Source organism: Mesoplodon bidens, assembly GCF_964165515.1.
Source record: "Mesoplodon bidens genome assembly, chromosome: 3".
NCBI lineage: Eukaryota > Metazoa > Chordata > Mammalia > Artiodactyla > Ziphiidae > Mesoplodon > Mesoplodon bidens.
Window position 1 is genome coordinate 30,164,762 of NC_138178.1, and position 20,487 is coordinate 30,185,248.

A 20,487-nucleotide genomic window follows, 5' to 3' on the forward strand; every position below is an offset into this window, starting at 1 on the left:
CAGAACTGTGGGACATAACTGTGATTTGGGCCTCCCGGTCTATGACCGCCCGAGTGATTCAGAACCTCAGGTGCCTGGCAGCAGACAGCGTGGGGATGCCACCATCATTCAGACACAGAGACTGCAGCACAGGACAAGTGGGGGTAGACGCCTTGTCACCACCTCACCCACGGGAGGTACATGGGGCAGGCCACGGGGGAAGCCCTGCTTTGACCACCAGTCGTGACCAGCTAGTGACTGCAAGAGCTACCTTGTCTCACTAAGCTTCTCTTTTCTACAAACTGTGATGATGAAAATTATTGTATCTATAGAGGTGCCATAAACACTAAAAAAGACGGTTCACATAAAGTGCCTACAGTGTAAGTACCCAGTGTGTGTCAGCATCTAGTCTGACCCCATCTGTAAAAACGGGGATAGTGAAACCTACCTCCAGGGGTTGTTAATAACTACTTTTTACCTTTATTTTTAAAACATTTACTATTTGACATGTATGAAGGATTGCCTGGCACAAACGTGTCAGTTATAAAGCCTAATAAAATAACAGACACACATGAACATCCATCTAAGGGAAAACATGAACTTGAGCCACTGTGGCCTCAACCCAGGCCCTGCCCCTCACAGAGGAAACTGCTCAGAATTTTGGACTAGTCTTTCCATTGCCTTTAAAAACGGGTGTTTTAATACAACTGTATGCCTAATACACTGCTTAGCTTTGCTTGTACTGGGAATTCATCCGTTCTTGGTTATGTATGTTGTAAACATCTTCTCCCAGTTGATGCCTCGTCTTCTCACTCGTTATGGTGTCTTCTGATAAACAGAGGTTCTTAATTTCAAGAGAGTGGGAGCCAATTTCCCTTTGACGGTCAAGGGGGTTATAACGAGGGCCAAATCTTTTCTGGGTTTGGAGGCATCTGTCGTGGGGTGGGGCCACTTCTGCTGCATCAGCTCATCGCACTTTCTCCTTTCTCAGATATCTGGGTGGACGAGGAGACTCAGAGTAGCCCCAAGTACCATCCTTCCCAGTTGCTAGTCTGTGTGCCCAGGGCCTTCGTCTCTTTGGCTGTGTCAGAGACACTGGGCCCAGAGGCTCTTGGAGCCACGAACCCCAAGGAGGGGCCATAACCAGTACAGGACGTTGGCCATGTGGTGTGGCAAAGGCGGGGTCCCAGGCAAAATAAAGAACAGCTCACAGCTGGGGGAAGAGAGCAGGGGTCAGACAGTCCTGGGGTGGAATCTCATCTCGGCTGTGTGTGACCTTGGCCCAGGGTCTCAAACTGTCCGAGCCCTTGTTTTCCACAAAACTTACCTGCCAGGGTAGTCGGGAGGATTAAATATTTGTTAAGGCCCTGGGGCCCTGTGCTTTTTGAGAAATGGCAGCTGCTTTCTTTATGCCCTTCTATTTGGCAATGGATTTTCCAGGGCAAGAGACCCCGCCGGTCACACTGTAGCCACAATCAATCCTGATGTCCTAGGGGTGACATTTAACCTGTTATCCTAGGGCTTCTCCATGCCAGTGATAGGTGTTGGGATGCCTCTTTTTGAACAAGAACGAGATGCCAGATGACATCTAAAATAAGTGAAAACATAAGACCAGAATGCTTTCCCAGCACTTCTCACAATGCTCCTCATCTTGGAGGAAGAGTGACTGACGTGTGAGAAAGAAAGCATAATGTATTTAGATTTTAATGAAGCATCTATTTTCCCCAACACTGACAAGTTGACAACAAGGAAAAGGTAAATATTTTCAGTGGAAACCTGCTGTTCCAATATTAGCTTTAAATGTGAATGGCTCTCTGGAAACGCCAAACTGAAGAAAACAGTCATTTCTCCAATGAAAAAATAAAGACCCATTTCCCATAAACTGTCAGGTACAAAAATAATGTGGACAAATCATTTGGATGGCAGATCCACTCATGGTTGTTAGCGTGCTCACGACTCAGCAGTGGGCTGGGTTCAGGGCTCCCAGGGTAGGATGAGCAGGCCTGAGCCGTCCACTCCAAGGGCCCGTCTGTGGCACCAGGTGGGAGGAGTGTGAGGAGGAGGAGGGTGGGGCTTTGCAGGACCCGACAGGTTTGTGTTTGGGTGGACAACTCCTAGTGCTGCCAGGGCTCAGCCCCCAGGGAAGAATCACACAGCTTGCCTCGCAGGAAACAATAAACTTTCCATAAACTGGCCTGCACCCAATGATAGTTTCAAGGCCCCAGGAGAACCTGATGAAAGCAATGATTTTACAAGACTCTTGATGAAGTTAAAAAAAACCAACCGGGACTTCCCTGGTGGCACAGTGGTTAAGAATCCGCCTGCCAATGCAGGGAACACGGGTTCGAGCCCTGGTCCGGGAAGATCCCACATGCCACGGAGCAACTAAGCCCGTGCGCCACAACTACTGAGCCTGTGCTCTAGAGCCAAAGAGCCACAACTACTGAGCCCGTGTGCCACAACTACTGAAGCCCACACGCCTCGAGCCTGTGTTCCACAACAAGAGAAGCCACCGCAATGAGAAGCCCGTGCACCACAACGAAGAGTAGCCCCTGCTCGCCATAACTAGAGAAAGCCTGCGTGCAGCAACGATGACCCAACGCAGCCAAAAATAAATATAAATAAGTAAATAAATTTATTTTAAAAAACCCAAAACACTTTTTTTTTCATAGTTAACCGTACTTCCTCCCTTTTCCTGCTCCTAATTTATGGTGGGACTTTGCAAAACACAGGCTTGTATAAGGCAAGGCAAACCTGTGGACATGCAGACGCCCATGTGAAGCAGCCCGAGACACAGCATTTCCCCTGAAAATGTCCTGAAGAAGTTCCATGTTCAAAGGCAATGGATTTGTCTTCTATGTCTGTGAGTCTCTTTCTGTTTTGTAAATAAGTTTATTTGTACTTTTTTTTTAGATTCCGCATATAGGCAACATCATATGATATTTGTCTTTTCCCAAAGGAGAAAAGGGTGGGGAATAAATTAGGAGTTTGGGATTAACATACACACACTACTAAATATAAAATAGGTTACCAACAAGGACCTACTGTATAGCACAGGGAACTCTACTCAATACTCCATAATAACCTATATGGGAAAAGAATCTGAAAAAGAATATTTATATATAAAATATATATAAAACTGAATCACTATGCTGTACAGCTGAAACCAACACAACAATGTAAATCAACTGTACTTTGATATAAAATAAATAAATAAACAATTTAAAAAAGTAAACAGGAAGATCAGAGTGTGCTGGTTTTGGAGATGGGGTCTTTAAAGGGGTAATTAAGCTGAAATGAGGTCACATGGGTGGGCACCCATCCAACATGACTGGTGTCCTTTTAAGAAGAGGAAATTCTGACACAGACAACACAGACTAAGGGATGACCACGAGAAGACACAGCGAAAAGCAGCCATATGTGCTGGTCTAGAGAGAGGCCTCGGAAGAAACCAGGTCTTCTGATACCTTGATCTTAGACTCACAGCCTCCATAACCAAGAGAAAATACATTTCTGTTGGTAAGCCCCAAAAAAGGTAGCAGGAAGCACACACACATACACATACAGACACACACACACACACACACACACACACACAAGAAGTCAGCTATCAGCCGGTTATTAATGTTTGCAGGAAGGCAGGGGAGCAGGACATGGGGCCCACTTTTGTTTATTTAGAAGTCATGTATTTTGCCTTCAGCAAACGAATGGCAATGCTAGAGCAATAGCGGCAAGTAAAATGAGATTGTAGCTTCCTGAGTGTGACAAATAGGCCTTCCCAACAAATTCTGCTCATTAATTCTGAGTTTATTTTCATAAATCCACAGAGAATTGGTTTTTGGTTTTTTTTTCTCCCCCCACTAAAACTACAGTACATTCTGTTCTACCAACAGCCATTCTGGGCCAAGTGAGATTGCAACAGTTGTTTAGAAATGTTAAAAACCTAAAAGGTTTCTGTTAACTCTCATTATGGTCTAAGACAAACAGGGCTCTCAGATCTCTAAATACACCCACACGTGACAGCCTCCTCCTAGGACCTGGGGGGGCCATGGTTGGCCGGGTTGTGAGCCACATCTGCACTTGCCATTGTCACATGAAGTGCCTGGAGACCCGCGGCTGACGGCCAAGCCAAGTTTCCCCTGGCCTCCTGCTAGGTTCCCAATCTCCCTCTGTAGTGGAAACACAGCTAGAGCCAGAGGTGCCCCAGTGAACTCACGGGCCTGTCCTGCCACAGAGCCCTGGGCCCCTCCTAGGTAGGTCTTGAACCAGGTCTCTTATTTTCTGTATTCTGATGCTTTGACATCTTGGGGCCTTGCTGACCCTACAGGGACCGACACCCCCATGCCCCAGGGCTGGCCAATTCCTGGAGATGGTCCAGAACTCCCCCAGGAGCACATCTTTCCTATGCAAACCAACCAATCCAGAGCTCACACCCCAAGCACCCCCCTTTATGGGGCTTTTACACTTGGGGTTACTCTCCACCTGCCCTAATCACCCCAGGGCCAAGTACCATACAACCAGGGGCAGCTCCTAAGCCCTGAGCCCTGAAATGAGCCCATCCTAAGCCTGCTCACCCTACCTCGCCCATTCTTTCCTGCAGAAGCCACAATAAAGGCTGAAGCCCACAGGTCCCCTCGCTCCCTCTGCCTCCTGACCAACCCTGGTGCTTTTCTGTGTGTCCTCCACGCCAGGCATAACCCATCCTCTTGGGAACTGTGAGTAACAAACTCTGTTCAATGGCCATTGTCTCCTGATCTGTGGGCCTTGTCATACTTAAATAGTAATGAAATCTCTATTTTAAAACAGGTCACTCTTTTATAATCAGGTTCTGCTGATTTTTCAGAGAACTATAAAAAAGTGGAAGAACCTCAGCAATGCTCTAGAGATTTGAAACACAGACTGACTTTCGTGGTCTCTCCACCAGGGAGCAGGGGCCAGAGAACAAGGCGATCCAGTGAGAGCTGGCAGCTTGGGACAGGGGACAGAAGAGCATGATGGGGACCCGAGTATCCATCCTGCAAGTGGGGACACGAGGAGCCCTAGCGGATGTGCACCTGTGACAAGGACGTGAGCACATGCCCTGAGCTGCCCTTTGACAGAGACCAGAACACGGTGGCGATAAGACAGTCACACCACCCAGAAGAGAGGCCACCGGCTTGTCACGTAGGCTTGGACGTGCTCCCTGTGCTCTCCCCGGCCTTCCTCACACACCCCCAGAAGCAGAGCTGCTTCCCGCTCAGTGTCTGTGAGGACAACCTCAGGAAGCCCAGCATGCAGCCTAGAACCGGCTCACCTGTCCTTGGGGCAGGGGCTGCAGGGCAGCGTGGCGGGGGCATGGCCACCAGGGGGACACAGGGTGCAGGACCTGTGGCCACGCTTGTCCATCTCCTCCTTCCCAAGGCTCCTCTTAGCCTCGGGGTACCAGACCCAGCAGGCGGGGAGTCTCTGATGAGAATGTGGGGCTGTAGCTGCCCACGGTCACTAAATCCCCCCAAACCTCCCAAGGCATTTAGAATCCTCCTGCAGTGGAAAATGCACTTGGAGCCTTTGAAGATTAAACTGTAGCTTAAACTGTCCTCTTAAAACACTCATAAGCCTAAACTGCTTAATGGAACCGCGAATGAGACTGAATTCTGTGAGTCTGAATTAACATAATTAACTAATTTATGGGCAAGGATTAATTTAGCTGTTATGTTCTTAACAGTCTCATGTTGCGAAAAGAAAGGCATGATTCAGTTCCCCAGTCAAAACAGAGAACAAAAACACCAACAGGAATTTGCCTGCTGCTGTTTCATTTTTCCTTCCCAGAAACAGAGTCAACAGACTGAAAAGATGCACGTCCTTCATGCAGCCTGAGCAGAGAGTTTTTCAGTTTCAGGGCATCTGCCAGGCCCGGGAGGGGTTCCTGACAGCCGCACACGGCCGTACTCCCTAGCAGCCTTGGGATCTGTCCCTTGGGTGCCAGGGGTGCTTCTCCAAGCTGGACGCAGGACAGGCTGTGTTCCAGGTGACACCATCCTGACCCAGGGAACTGTCTGAATCTTGTTAAGCATCAGTTCAGGGGAGCAACTCCCCAAAAGACTGATGCCCTTTAGAGTTAAAGGGGTGAGGGCTTCATTGCCTGCCTTGCAGGTTCCCTGACAGAGCAAGTTCTGCTCAGGTCGGGGTGGGGTGGACAGCTGGCTGCCCGGAAAGCCTGTCTCACAGGGTGCTGGGAGGGGCCATGAAGCCAGGAGGACGTGATGCAGTGGCCGGGCTCACACCCAGGGTCCTCTCAAGGCACTGGCAGGGAGGGCCCTGTCTATGGAGCTCACCTGGCAGGTGAGATGATGGAGATGATGATGATGATGATGAGCTGAAGGCTGGTAGGTGCAGGCAAGTCTGAGCCCACCCACCACCAATGCTGACCAGAAGCAGATGGGGAAAGAGGGAAGGAGCATTACAGGGAGCGAGAAGGGGAAAATCAAACATAGGGCTGAAATTTAAAAAAAAAAAAGAGAAAAGGTTAACAGAGTGAGAGAGTAAAGAGAGGTTAAGTGAGGAGAGAGGACGGGGTGAGGCCCGCCATCCTTTCCCTCCACCTCCCACAGTGCCCCATTATCGGAGGAAGGACAGGGCACACAGCTTAGTACATTTGAGGCTGAGAGAGAGAGCAAGGCTGAAATATCTTTGGAAGGAATGTGAATGCAAACAAGGAAAAGAATACACGCACACACCACGGACCCTTCCTTCCTGCTTCTGTTCCTGCTCACAGGGCTTGGTGGCAGCTGTCCTCATCCGGCCACCACTGTGTCCAGCATCAGAGACCCGCAGCCACAAAGGGACAACCCAGGCTTCAGGTCAGCAGGCCTGAGTTCACATCCCAGCTCTGCCTCAGCAGCTGTGTGGACCTGGACATGGCAGGCAACTTCTCTGGTTGTCACCTTCCCCGGGTGTAAAGTGGCCATGATAATATCCAACTTGCAGAATCATTCTGAGGATGAGAGGCACAGACGAGTATACATGTCTGGTGAAGCACCTGGTAACTAACAGCAACCAGTGATAGCACTTAGCACCATCACAATTAAAATACTAAGGAGCTCGGACCACGAAGGAAAACCGAGCCCTCGGTCCACCTCTACTATGGGCCCGAATCCCTAGAAATAACAGGAAAAAGAGAAGAAAACGAAGGAAACTGTAATAGCCCTGGAAACAAGACTGGCAGATGAGATGTCCAAGGAACTGCGGGAAGACAGCAAGCAGATGGGGTGAGGCTGCAGGAGGAAGCAGGGCCTGGGCGAGGAGGCTGCTGCCGAGGGGAGAGCAGTGCCAGAGGAGCAGGGCAGGGGCGCCCAGGCTGGGCGTGGGCAGCGGCAGGCTTCATTCAGAGGCCAAGAGGCAGGACAGAGCCCGGGGCTGGGGAGGCCACCACCACCCTGCCAGACTTGAACATCTTCTCTCAACACTCGATAGAACAGCCAGACAGAAAATTAGAAAGGATGAGGAAGAACCCAACACCATCAACCAACAGGTTCTCATAAACATTTTTTTTTTTTTTGCGGTACGCGGGCCTCTCACTGTTGTGGCCTCTCCCGTTGCGGAGCACAGGCTCCCGACGCGCAGGCTCAGCGGCCATGGCTCACGGGCCTAGCCGCTCCATGGCATGTGGGATCTTCCCGGACTGGGGCATGAACCCGTGTCCCCTGCATTGGCAGGCGGACTCCCAACCACTGCGCCACCAGGGAAGCCCTCATAAACATTTTTAGAACATTCTACTCAACGACAGAATACACGTTACTCTCAAGGGCCCACAGAACATATTCCAAGATAGATTAGACCCTGACCTCAATGAATTGAAGAGAACTGAACTACAGAATGTGTTCTGCAACCACAATGGAATCCAACTAGTAACTGATGACGGACGGAAAACAGAAAAATCTCCAAGCAGCTGGAAACAAAACAACACACTTTTAAAAAATCCACAGGTCCCAGAGGAAGTCTCAAGGGAAAAACAAAACAAAACATTGAACTGAATGAAAAGAAAAATACAACATACCAAAATCTGTGAGACATGACTACACTATTGCTAAGAGGGAGATTTATGGCACCATTGTTTACATGAGAAAAGAAGAAAAGTCTCAAATCAATAACCGAAGCACCCACTTCAAGATCCTAGAAAAAGAGCTAAATAAGCCCAAAGCAAGAGGAAGGAAGGAAATAATAAAGAGCTGAAAACAGAAAAACACTATAGAAAATAAGTGTAACAAAGAGCTAATTTTGTGAAAAGATCAATAAAACTGATAAACTTCCAGTTAAGAATGACTAAGCAAAAAAAAAAAGAAGACACAAATTACCAATATCAGGAAAGAAACAAAGAATATACCCACAGATGCTACCAACAACAAAAGTGTAATAAGGGAATATTACAAACAACTCTACACAAATAAACATGATAAATTAGATGAAATGGACCACTTCCTCAGAACACACAAACTACTACAACTCACCGCAATATGAAAAGGATAATTTGAACAACCCTATAACTTTCCAAGAAATTTAGTTTGTAATTTTTAAAAAATCTCCCCGCCAAAGAGATATGGTTTCACTGGAAGATTTTACTAATAGTTTAAAGAATTAACACCAATTCAACACAATTACTTCCAGAACATAAAAGAGGAGGGAACACTTCCCAATTCATTTACTGAAGCTAGGATTACCCTGATAGTACAAAGACAGTACAAAAAAAAAAAAAAAAAAAAAAGAGCAAGAGAGAGAAAGAAAAAGAACATTACAGACCAAGAATCCTCATGGGGCTTCCCTGGTGGCGCAGTGATTGAGAGTCTGCCTGCCGATGCAGGGGACACAGGTTCGTGCCCCGGTCTGGGAAGATCCCACGTGCTGCAGAGCGGCTGGGCCCATGAGCCATGGCCGCTGAGCCTGCGCATCTGGAGCCTGTGCTCCGCAATGGGAGAGGCCACGGCAGTGAGAGGCCCACATAACGCAAAAAAAAAAAAAAAAAAAGAATCCTCATGAACACAGACACAAAAATCCTTAATAAAATATTAGCAAACAGGTTTCAGTAATATATATATATATAAAAGGAAACACCATGACCAAGGGGGGCTTGGTCAGATTCAGTACTGGATCAATATTCAGATATCAACCAATATAACCTACCATATTAACAAATTAAAGAAGAAAAATCACATAATCGTGTCACTCAACGAGGAAAAAGCAGTGACAAAATTCAATACCCATTCATTTAAAAAAGAAAAAAAACTCTCAAACTATGACTAGAAGGGAACATCACCAACTTGCTAAAGAGTATTTACCAAAAAAGCCTACAAGTAAGATTATACTTAATGGTGAAAGTCTGAATGCTTTCCCCTAAAGTCAGGAACAAGGCAAAGATGTTTGCCCTAGGCTGGAAGTTCTAGCCATGGCAACAAAACAGGAAAAGGAAATAAAAGGCATAAGGACCAAAGAGAAGAAATAAAACTGCCCTTATTTGTAAATGACGTTATCAAGTATAAAATCTTAAAGAATCTACTCCTAGAACTAATAAGCAAGTTCAGAAAGGTTGCAGGATATAAGATTAACATGCAAAAGCAGTTATATTTCTGTATGTTAACAATGAACACATGAACGTCAAAATTAAAAATACAATGCCTGGGACTTCCCTGGTGGCGCAGTGGTTAAGAATCCGCCTGCCAATGCAGGGGACACGGGTTCGACCCCGGTCCGGGAACATACCACATGCTGTGGAGCAACTAAGCCTGTGCGCCACAACTACTGAGCCTGCATTCTAGAGCCTGAGAGCCACAACTACAGAGTCCGCGTGTCACAACTAATGAAGCCCGCGTGCCTAGAGCCCGTGTTCCGCAATGAGGAGTAGCCCCCACTTCACGGCAACTAGAGAAAGCCTGTGCGCAGCAACGAAGAAAGAAAGAAAGAAATACAATGCTTTTTATCATTGCTTAAATAAAATGAAATAACTTAGGTATAAATCTAACCAAACATGTATAGGACTTGCATAGTGAAAGCTTCATAGTGCTGATGAAAGAAATCAAAGAAGATCTAAAAAAATGAAGAGAGATATTGTGTTTGTGAAGACTGAACATAGTAAAGATGTCAATTCTCCCAATTGATGTACAGGTCTAACACAATCCCTACCAAAACCCCAGCAAGATATTTTTCGTAGATATTGACAAGATAATGATAAAACTTGTATGGAAAGGCAAAAGAACTAGAAAAGTTCATATAAGTTTGAAAAAGAAAACTAAAGTGGGAGCAATCAGTCTACCCCATTTCCCAACCTTTTGTAGCTATAATAATCAAGACTCTGCTGCACTGGGAGAGGGACAGACACATAGATGAATGGAACAGACAGAGAGTTCAGAAATAAACTCACACAAATATGCCCAAATGACTCTTGACAAAAGTGCAAAGCAACTCAGTGGAAGAAAGACAGGCATTTCAACACATGGTGCTGGAGTAACTGGATGACCATCGGCAAACAAAACAAAAAACAAACAAAAAAACCCCTTGACCTAAGTCTGATACCTCATACAACATTAACTCAAATTGGATCTCTCAAAATGAAACTCAGAATATAAAACTTTTATAAAACTATAAAGCTTTTAGGAAAAAACACAAACAAACAGAGAATATCTTTAGAATCTAAGATAAGGCAAAGAGTTCTAAGATTGATACCAAAAAACATGACCCTAAAAGGAAAAGTTAATAAATTGGATTTTATCAAAATTTTAAAATTTTACTCTGGAAAAGACCCGGTTAAAGAGGATGAAAAGACATGTTACAAAATGGGAGAAAATATTCACAAACAACATAATCATCAAAGCACAAGTAGCCAGAATATATAAAGATCTCTCAACACGCAATCGTTAAAAATTAGAAAATGAGAAAAAGACATGAAGAGACATTTCACTGGAGAGGATAGATGGATGGCAAATGAACACATAAAAAGATACCCCACATCCCTAGCCTTAGAGAAATGCAAATTAATGAGATATTACGTTATACCTATCACAATGTCTAATACAAAAAAACAGTGACAACACCAAACATTGGCAAGTTATGTAGAGAAACTGGATCATTCATACATTGTTAGATGTCAAATGGTAGAACTTCTCTGAAAAACAATTTCCCAGTATCTTAAAAAAATAAACATGTACTATTATACAACCCGGCAACTGCATTCCTGGATGTTTATCCCCCCAAAATGAAGACAATGCTCACACAAAAACCTATACAACAATGTTTTTAGGTGCTTTACCTGTAATATCCAAAAACTAGAAACAACCCAGATGTCCCCTAATGGGTGAATGGTTAGACAAACTGTGTCACATCCATACCATGGAATACTACTTCTCAATAAACTACAGATATACTCAACAACCTGGATGAACCTTCGAAGAACCATGCTGAGTGAGAAGCGCCAATCCCAAAGGTTACATGGTATATGGTTCCTTTTTTTTTTTTTTTTTCCACTTGTTAGTTTATGTCTCTCTGGGCATCATTTCTGGCATGTGGGGCCCCGCTCTTTGGAACCTTCACTGGCCATCCTTTCCTCATTTCTCCCCTGGGCACGAGAACTGCATAGGTAGATACATCCTCCCATCTCCCGCATCTGTAGACGCCTCCTGCCTCTTGTGCTATTTGGCCAAACTCTGATGCTCCCCCAGTGCCTTTATCTCCGGGTCTGTCCCAGTGGAGCCTTCCTCCCTGGGGTAGTAGTGCAGGGGATTGGGCCACAGGTCTTCACTGATGATCTCAGCAATCCTGTTAGACCCTGGGGAGTTGTGGTCAGACAACCAGTTGAAGAAGTTAAGGCTGGTGGTGTCCTGCCTGCGACTGGGGGCTCCCATTTCATAATCCCAGAACCACTGGGCTGGAGTCTAATGAGACACCCTATATCCAGCGATGCTAAGGTGTTACTCCTTAATGATCATGTTGTTCCAGATGCAGGGGTTGTTCCAAAAGAAAAACATCAACTTGCAGCGGTGCCTGGGATGGCCCAGTTTCTGCACCTCCAAATGGATCATGTAGCTAAGCATGTCTTCATCTTGGTCACTGATTATGGCCAACATCTGGGGGTGGTTCATAACGGCTCTGGCCCAGAAGCCAGGGATGCCCTGGAGGATGGCCCTTCTGCGATCCAAGTGAGGCTTCTGCCTTTGACCCATCTTGTGTTTGAGCCGAGTGTAGGCCCTGCTGGCTTGGGCATTCAGAGTGCTCAGCTCTAACTGCAGGGCCTCCAGCGCCTCCAGAGGGGGCCAGGCAGTCATGGGTCCCGGCCCCGGCATTTCCAGGCCCTGCTCCTGGGGCTTCTCCTCCCGCTCCTCCGTCACCACCTCCACCACTTGTATGATGTCCTCCACCAGCAGCCCCAACCCCTCCCAATCCCCGCCACCTCTCGCTCCTCCAGAGCCGTGCCTTGCTGCACGACCTCTACCCTGAAGATGGTGGCCCTCCTTGCCCGACCCACCAGCTAGCGCCCACGGTCCCCCACCACACCTGGGGAACCGCGGGCCCCTGCTCCTGAGGACCCCCTCCCACACCTAGGATGACCCAGGGTCCCTGGGCAGCGCCGCCTTCCCCAGGACGGCCTCACTTGCCATGTGGCCCTGGCCCTGAGCTGGGGCAGCTATGAAGGAGCCGGAGGTGGAAGCACAGCATGTGGCCCGCAGAGCAGACCCAATGACTAGAGTCACCCTGCGATGCGGACTTGGGGGCGGGGGGTGGGAACGCATCTCCATTTTTTTTCAAGTTTTATTGAGCTTTATTACAAATCAATTAGACAATAATAATCACAAAACTAAGGTCAGAAATTAAAATGTTATTCTGACCGCATAAAAATAAAATTTGGGGGGGAGGAAGAATCTTCAACTTCATTTCTTCACAAGTTTAAAAATAAAAGAAAAAGATTTTTCAGTCAATTCTTTTGGACTCAAAAATTTTGGATTTTTGTTTAAATTTTAATCTCTCTAATTCCTTCTCAGGAAGTATGATGGGGAAAAGTTTACATTTAACTCTCTGGCATCTGTAACGCTGATATTAATGGAGCATCTTTATGTATACATTGTAATTGGCATATTTCTATTTATCAATACCATGATTTAATCCTACCACAGAGTATTTAACAAACTCTGTTGGCCAATGTGGTTGGATACTCTGTAATAGGAAACAGAGTGATTTCTTTTTTTTTTTTTTTTTGTGGTACGTGAGCCTCTCACTGTCGTGGCCTTTCCCGTTGCGGAGCACAGGCCCCGGACGCGCAGGCTCAGCGACCATGGCTCACGGGCCCAGTCACTCCGTGGCATGTGGGATCTTCCCAGACCGGGGCACGAACCCGTGTCCCCTGCATCGGCAGGCGGACTCTCCACCACTGCACCACCAGGGAAGCCCCAGAGTGATTTCTTAATGCTGGTTACTAACTGGTCCTTAGAGTTAATTCACTTCTCCAAGAGGAAGACATTCCCAGAACATTCCTGTTCCCAAATTATGGCTCCGTTTTACATCATTTTTGAAATGAGAAAATTATGGAAATGGAGGACAGAAGAGTGGTTGCCAGAGGTTAAGGAAGGGATTGGGGCAAGAGTGGTTGTGGTAATAAAGAGGCACCATGAAGGACTCTTTTGTGACCCTGTTCTGTATCTTGACTGTATCGGCGTCAGTATCCCGGTTGTGATGCTGTTGCTGTAGTTTCAACAAGAGATCACCATGATGGAAAACTGGGTAAAGGATACAGCGGATTTCCGTGTATTGTTTCTTACAATTGCATGTGAATCTATAATTATTTCAAATACACATTTAATTGAAAACATCAACTAGAAATCCTAGAAGGTAAATTCTTTTCAAAAATGTAAAAACTGCTAAGATAGGGTGTGTCAGAGAGCTGGTCAACTGAGCTTAGGGATTCTCCCAAGACCCAAGACAAAGGGTCAAAGGGATAGAAAGTCTGAAGAGGCCAACTTCTAGTATCTGTCTAATAAGAGTTCTAGGAGGATGCAATGAGGAAAAATAAAGCAAAAGAGTCAAATAAATAACAGAAGAATTTCCTGAAGCCAAGCACGGAAGTCTTTGAATTTCAATCTCAAATCTAAACAACGGTGACCAAAGAAACTGGCCCACCTTTACAGTTAAGCTCACATAATTGTTGAAGTATAATGAAAAATGGTTAATAACCCACTGAGGGATAGGCAGGAAAAGTAAAACAAATTCACATCAACACACACAGGTCAAATCCCAGAACAAGAAAAGAGAAAAGAATCCTGAAAGGTTCTTGAAGAAGAAGAAAGTTACTTGAAAAGGAACAATTAATATTGGCACCAGATGCCTCATCAGAAACACTGCAGGCCAAAAAACCAGGGGACAAGGTTTTTGAAATTCTCATTGAAAGTTATTTTGAACTTAAAATCTAAACTCAGCCTAATTTGTTGGAAGAAAATAAAGACTTTAAGAACTCAGAAAGTTTACTACCGAGATAGCCATCCATATATACAGCAAGCACTCAAAAATATCTTTCAAAAGAATGAATGACTCAGTAGAGAAAAAGATCTTGTAAACTAAAAAACTTAGCATAAAAGAAAGAAGATTAAAAAAAAAAAGGTGACCAAAGAGGGACTTCCCTGGTGGCACAGTGGCTAAGAATCTGCCTGCTAATGCAGGGGACACAGGTTCGAGCTCTGGTCCAGGAAGATCCCACATGCCGCAGAGCAACTAAGCCTGTGCACCACAACTACTGAGCCCACATGCCACAACTACTGAAGCCCACATGCCTAGAGCCCATGCTCCGCAACAAGAGAAGCCACCGCAACGAGAAGCCCACACCCTGCAACGAAGAGTAGCCCCCGCTCGCCGGAGCTAGAGAAAGCCCGCACACAGCACAAAGACCAAATGCAGCCAAAAATAAACAAATTAAAAAAACAAAAACAAAAAACTCTTAGATGGTATCAAAAAAAAAATGAAGCCAGATACATGCTGATTGCAAAACTAAGGTTAAAAATAGAGGGATGAAAAACATATGAAGAAAGTGACAATAAAAATAATTTAACAGGGCTTCCCTGGTGGCGCAGTGGTTGAGAGTCCGCCTGCCGATGCAGGGGACACGGGTTCGTGCCCCGGTCCAGGAGGATCCCATGTGCCATGGAGCGGCTGGGCCCGTGAGCCGTGGGCACTGAGCCTGCGCGTCCAGAGCCTGTGCTCCGCAACGGGAGAGGCCACGGCGGTGAGAGGCCCGCGTACCGCAGGGGAAAAAAAAAAATTTAACAGGTGTGGTGATATTAATATCATCCAAAGAATGATTAAAGGCAAAAAGAGAATAAGACAAAGAGGGGATTTTTATATTGATTAAAGAAAGGCTCATTACATCAATATGAGATGATAACTTTTGTACAAAGATAACTATGAAATGCATACACCAAAAATTGAGAGAAATCGACAAATCCACAATCGATAATGGAGACTAACATCCCTTCTCAGAAACAGACCAGGTAGACAAAACACAAGACACCCAAACACCTGAATGAGCTTCATGCAGCCACAGGTGACAAATGCGGCCCCTACAGGTACCAGGCAGGCAGGATGAATGGCTGATGTGGACAGATGAGGGGGATGGTTAAACCATCCTTTGAAAGTATAGCCACTGTGCAGCCAGAGCTAAGTGTTGCCATGAAGGATTGAGGGTCCAGCAGAGCCAGAGCTTCTGATTTTTTTTCAAGAGAAACCCCAAATCCCTATTTCTACATAAAATCTCTTGATTTGTAAGTGTTCCCTCAAGTTAAAAAAAAAATAAGGGCTTCCCTGGTGGCGCAGTGGTTGAGAGTCCGCCTGCTGATGCAGGGGACACGGGTTTGTGCCCTGATCTGGGAAGATCCCATGTGCCGCGGAGCGGCTGGGCCCGTGAGCCATGGCCGCTGAGCCTGTGCGTCCGGAGCCTGTGCTCCGCAACGGGAGAGGCCACAACAGTGAGAGGCCCGTATACTGCAAAAAAAAAACACAAAAAACAAATAAACCAAAAAAACCTTGTGTGGGTTGTACAAAACATATCTGCAGGCCAAGGCAGCCTGTGGGCTCCTGGTGGCAACCTCTGATCTAATTTGTATAGACTTTTGTACTCAATAAGTGCAGAATAAAACTACTCCTCAAATACTCATTGGAATGTTGACAAAAACTGAACATGTACTGAACCACATAAAGAATTTTTTAACAAATTCAGAAAGGCATAAATTATACAGAGCGCAGTCTCTGCTCCCAATAAAGTTAAAAACCAGCAACAAATGAGCACCAAAAAAGTCTATGCAGTTGGAAAAAAACTTAAATCCCTTATAAATAACTTTTGAGTTATAGAGAAAAAAATCAAAGCCGAAATAAAAAATTATTCAGAAATGAATACCAATAAGAGCACTATATAATCAAGCCAGAGATAGATAATGAGTGGGAAAAAAACGTTTATTACTTATTAAAGCACATCAAAGCCTGAAAATAAAGAACAAAACATTCTATTCAAAGGAGTTAGGAAAAAAATAATAAAAATTTAAAAGCTGGAGGAATTAATAAACAAACAAAAATAGAAATTCATGAGTTAGAAAATAAAAGAACTCAATCAAAAAATGAAAATCGGTCTGAGCTGTGGGAGGGAGATGAAGCGGTTTCCAGGGGTTGAGAGGGTGGGGCTGGGACTCAGGCTGAAGCTGTGTTGGCTGGCGACCCTGTAGTTCCCGGGCTGAAATCTGAAACTGGCCCCATTCAGGGAGGGCAAGGAGAGCACAAAGGAAGAGGCAGATTGCTCTGGACTGCCAGGAGTTGTGGCGGCTCCAAAACGGCTGTGCATTCCACTGCCTCCGCCTGCTCTCCAGAGGGACAGGGCAAAAAGCCGAGCTCTTCAGGGAGGAATCAGGGGGACCAATTAAACACCTGGAAGCCAGAGGGGGTGGCAGGGGATGGTCAGTGAGGTATGGAGACTGGCAGAAGGAGAAGGAAGGAGCTGGTTCAAGAGGCTGGCATAGGAAGATCCTGAACTCACCTACTCTCATGGACACCCAAAAATCTACAGCAACATATGGAAATATTTCTTCTGAACAGAACCTGAGAAGTAGCTACAGCTACTCCACAACAAAGGATAAAAGGGCCACATCTAGGTGGGTAGGAGAGGCAGGGACATGGTCTCACCAAACCCAACCCACCCCCCACTGCCAGCATGGAGACCCACAGTCTGGAGGGATCTCACAAATACATAACTTCTCCCTGAAGAGCCAGAGAGTTGTTGTCCCATGTCAGGTACCCCAACCTTGGGGATCTGCCATAGAGAGACAAGCCCCCCAAATGTCTGGATTTGAAAAACAACAGGTTTTTTTTTTACTTTTTGGCTGTGCCGCAGCATGCAGGATCTTAGTTCCTTGACCAGGGATTGAACCCGTGCCCCCTGCAATGGAAGTGCAAAGTCCTATTTGCAAAGCAGAAATAGAAACAGAGATATAGAGAACAAACTTATGGATACCAAGGGGGAAGGGAGGGATGGGATGAATTGAGAGATTGGGAGTGACATACATACACTATTATGTATAAAATAGATAATTAATGAGAACCTACTGTATAGCATAGGGAACTCTACTCAATGCTCTGTGGTGACCTGAATGGGAAGGAAATCTAAAAAAGAGGGGATATATATATATATATATATATATATATATATATAACTGATTCATTTTGCTGTACAGCAGAAACTAACACAACATTGTAAAGCAACTATACTCCAATAAAAATTTAAAAATAAAAAATAATAATTAAAAAAAAAGAAGGAAATGGGAAGGGGAGCAAGAAGCGTTCCCGACCATAAAGACTCCACTTAAAGGGAATAAAAACCAGTGGGTAATTAACAGTATCTTGAAAATTGATAAATAATTCCCATCCACCCACACACAACTTGCAGTCAATAAAAATGTTTCATTCTGGGGAAAGAGAAAAAAAAATTAAGGGGGTTAGTTTTAGCCATTAAGGAGTTTGGGGGTGAGGTGATTCACTTTTGCACCTGAAAATACATTTTCAATAAAACTGAAGACTAAATATCTTTATTTTAAAAAAAAGAAAGAAAGAAAAGCAATGGGGCTTATGTCCAGGAGACCATAGGGCTGTAGGGAATGGAGATTCTGCCCTTAAAGGGCTCCCATGCAGATTCACTCGCCCCAGGATCCAGCACAAAAGCTTGAAAAGAGCCTTGACCTTATGTGAAAAAGATTCATTTGAAAATCCTAAAACATCTGCCAAAGGAGCAAAAGCCTGTTGGGAGTCTCTTCAGGGAACGAGGCTGGCAGGTGCCATTTCTGCCCTCTGCCCTCTGACTCTAACCTGTTAGCACCTGTCCTCCCTGCCCCCCCTGCACTGCTGCTGTAGCCCCATGAGAGTCAGCAGGCAAGTGCCGCAGCCCCCCACAGTCCCCCAAAGCCAGTGGGTGCATGCAGCCCACACATGGGATGCCCTTGTGTGCCAGGCTCTGGTGGCCAGAGAGGATTGTGTTTCTGGGGCTAACAGGTCTGAAACAATCAAAGAGGTAGTTCAACAGACAACCAAGAATGAGGGCAAGTTTAAACAATAAAGTTCATCACCTACACAGGGCCACCCTATCAAGACTGGGAGAGAGAGCTGTTTCTCCTAACACAGAGATGCAAACACAGAGAGTCAAGCAAAATGAGGAAACAGAGGAATTAGCTCCAAATGAAAGAACAAGATAAAAATCCCAGAAAAAAGCCTTAATGAAACAGAGATAATTTACCCAATTAAAAGTTCAAAATAATGGCATAAAAATGCTCAACAAACTTGGGAAAAGAATGGATGAACACAGTGAGAATTTCAACAAACAGACAGAAAATATAAGAAGGTACCAGGCAGAAGTCACAAAGCTGAAGAACACAATAACTTAACTGAAAAATACACCGGAGGAGTTCAACAGCAGACTAGATGAGGCAAAGAAAGGATCCGTGAGCAGAAGACAGGGCAGTGGAACTCACCCAAACAGAGAAGCAAAAAGAAAAAAGAATTTAAAAAAAAGTGAAGATAGCTTAAGGGACCTATGGGACAACATCAAACACAATAACATTCGAATTATAGGGAATGCAGAAAGAGAAAAGAGAGAGAAAGGGGAAGAAAATTTATTTGAAGAAATAATGTCTGAAAACTCCCTTACCTTGGGGAGGAAGCAGACATCCAGGTCCAGGAATCTCAGAGAGTTCCAAACAAGATGAACCCAAAGACACCCACACCAAGACACCTTATAATTAAAATGTCAAAAGCTAAAGACAATATCTTAAAAACAGCAAGAGAAAACCAATTTGTTATATACAAGGGAACCCCCATGGGACTATCAGCAGATTTCTCAGCAGAACCTTTGCAGGCTAGAAGGGAGTGACATGACATATTCAAAATGCTAGGAAAAAAAAAACACCTTCCAATCAAGAATACTCTACTGGGCAAGGTTATCATTCAAAATTGAAGGAGAGATAAAGAGTTCTCCAGACAAGCAAAAGCTAAAGGAGTTAATCACCACTAAACTGGCCCTACAAGAAATGTTAAAGGGACTTCTTCAAGCTGAAAAGAAATGGAACTAATTGGTAACAAGAAAATAACTGAAAGTGAAAGTCTCACTGGTAAGGTAAATAAGGTAAATATACAGGAAAGGAAGTGGGTTCATCACTTATAAAGCTAGTATAAAGATGATATGACAAAAGTAGTAAAAATAACTGTAATAATTAGTTAAAGGATAGACAAAATAACAAGATGTAAAAACTGACATCAAAAACATAGAATGTGGTGGGAGGTCATGAAAATGTGGTTTTAGAATGCACCCAAATTTAACTTACTATCAACATAAAATAGATTGTTGTATATATAGGCTGTTGTATGTGAGTCCCATGGTACCCACAAAGCAAAAACCTACAGTAGATACACAAAAGATAATAAGAAAGGAATCTAAGCATAACAATACAGAAAGTCATCAAAACACAGGGAAGAAAGTAAGATAACAAGAAACAGAAAAACTACAAATCAGTCAGAAAACAATTAACAAAATGGCAGTAAGTATTGATACATTCCTATCAATATTACTTTAAATGTAAATGGACTAAATTCTCCAATATTTATCCATAGTTGAATGGATAAACAACAACAACAACAACAAGACTCAACTATATGCTGCCTTCAACTATATGCTGCCTACAAGAGACTCACTTCAGATGTAAGGACAAATACAGACTGAAAGTGAAGGGGTGGAAAAAGGTGTTTCATACAAAGGGAAACCAAAAGAAAGCTGGGGTAGCTATACTGGTATCAGACAAAATAGACTTTAAAACAAAGTCTGTAATAAAAGACAAAGATGGGCATTAAATAATGATAAAGGAGTCAACCCAATAATAAGATATAACATTTATAAATATTTATGTATCCAACATAGGAACACCTAAATATATAAAGCAAATATTAACAGACCTAAAGGGAGAAATTGACAGCAATACA

The 20,487-nt window shown here is 44.6% G+C and overlaps 1 protein-coding gene across 4 annotated transcripts in view; it reads right to left on the minus strand.

Moving 5' to 3' along the window:
- The window catches only part of PCSK6 (proprotein convertase subtilisin/kexin type 6), a 193,566-nt gene that overhangs the window by 82,025 nt on the left and 91,054 nt on the right, over positions 1–20,487 (minus strand). The window lies entirely within an intron of this gene.